Raw genomic sequence first — 2,171 nt, forward strand, 5'->3', positions numbered from 1 at the left:
CTCTCTTTGCTCTTCCCCCACTGGCACTCTCTCTCTCTCTCTCTCTCTCTCAAAAATAAATAAACATTAAAAAAAGAATTTCTCTAGGACTTAAAGTCTAGAGGTTATATAAATAGTTACCAGTAGAATTCCTGGGTCCCAGGGCCTGTCTTTAACTATTCTGTATAACTTCCTAATTGTTTTCCAAAGTTGTAACACCAATTTTCATTCTTATCAAACATTTCATTGCATTTTCCCCTTATAGTTTGCACATTTGGGACTTTGTTGAAAGTCTTTCACCATCTTATATGGAAATAAGTCAGGATCCAGTTTTATTTCTCTCTTTATGGTGAGCCAAATTTCCTAATGCTATCTACTAAACTGTCCATTTTCCATTGATTTGTGGTACAGGCCTATACACTCACCCATTTCACATATATTTGCTGAAGCCTCCCTTGTACTGATCTTGTGCTGGGTCTTGTTGAGATCTTGAAGATATATGGCCCCTAGTCTCAGGAGGTGAGACTGTATCTCCATTTGTGTGGAGATGTAGCCACATAAATGATCACAGCATTAAGTGGTAAGTGCAGAAAGGTGTTTTGAGTTTCTAACTCAGCTGGGAAAGTTCATAGAAGTGACCAGAGTTAGGTCTTAAACAGGAAGAATTTGCTAATGCAGGGAGAAGTGTGAAGGTGGTCAGGACTGGTTTGGAGTGCAGAGGAATTTTGTGTGTCTCCTGGGTGAGAGGTTAGAAGCCTTCCATGCGCATAGGCGCAGTGACTAGAGCACATGTAAGGGGTAGGAGTAGGCAGAGGGAGTCAGCTTCTGCTTGGATACTCTTTTTTTTAAATAGTTTATTGTCAAGTTGGTTTCCATATAACACCCAGTGCTCATCCCAAGTGCCTTCCTCCATGCCCATTATCCCCCTTCCCCTCCCCCCACCCCCATCAGCCCTCAGTTTGTTCTCAGCATTCAATAGTCTCTCGCGGTTTGCCTCCCCCCCCCCACTATTTTTCCCCTTCTTCTCCCCCACGATCCTCCGTTAAGTTCCTCCTAATCCTCCTATACATGCAAACATATGGTATCTGTCCTTCTCTGACTTATTTCGCTCAGCATAGCACCCTCAGGTTCCATCCATGTTGCTACACATGGCCAGATTTCATTCTTTCCAATTGCCATGTAGTATTCCATTGAATAGATAAACCACATCTTCTTGATCCCTTCGTCAGCTGATGGACACTTAGGCTCTTTCCATGTTTTGGCTCTTGTTGAGAGAGCTGCTATGAACATTGGGTACATGTGCCCCTATGCATCAGCACTCCAGTATCTGCTTGGATACTCTTGAGGTGGAGGGACACATCCCTGGGATAGTAGGGGCTTGGCCCCACCCCCAAAGTTTAGGTTTGAGGAAGAGGCTGTGATTAAATGATCACAAGGAAAGCATTTTCAGACTAATATTTACTATTTTTAAGGGGAGATCTCATTCTCCAGCCAGGTCAGGAGCTCCTCAAAATAGTTTCTAAAGAAATCCTTATTTGTACCCACTTCAGAGATATACATTCATTCCCTTCTTCATTTGCTGCTCTGGGGCCAAAGGGGAGGGAGGAGGAGGAGGGGAAGAGAGCAAACGGGTGGGAGAGGCTTCCAGTTCTTCCGCTCCTGGGCCTGGCCATGAATTTAAACTTCTGCAGAAGGCGCTGGGAGCGGCTGCCTCAGGGTTTGTTTGGGGCCCTACAAGCCAGAAAGAAGTTGGGAACGGCTAACCAAGTCACTTTTAGGTGGTGAGCATTCGACAAGACATGTGACCTAGGCGGCCATTTTATCACACCAGCCCGCGGCCATCTTCCTTTGTAGACAAAGGGACTGACTCCAACCCTTGTATGATGCGGCCATCGTGATTGCTTGGTCACTAAGATTCGGGAACACGCATATTTGGGCCCAGGCAGAGGCCACCAGACAAACTCTTGGCTTACGAGTAGGTTATATGGCCACACTAGTCGACCGGCCGCTCGCTCCCCCGCCTACCCCCTCTCGGCTACCCCCTCACACGGCAGCCGGGAGGCGGGACCAGACGGGAGGCGGGACCAGCGCGCCAGCGGAGTAGGGATGGGCGGGGGCGAGCCGTCAATCCGAAGCAAGGCGGGCTGACCAGCGCCGCAAGGCTGGGATCCGGAAGTCGGAGCCAAGCCGCG

Source organism: Hyaena hyaena, unplaced genomic scaffold (assembly GCF_003009895.1).
Source record: "Hyaena hyaena isolate Hyena2069 unplaced genomic scaffold, ASM300989v1 scaffold_1630, whole genome shotgun sequence".
NCBI lineage: Eukaryota > Metazoa > Chordata > Mammalia > Carnivora > Hyaenidae > Hyaena > Hyaena hyaena.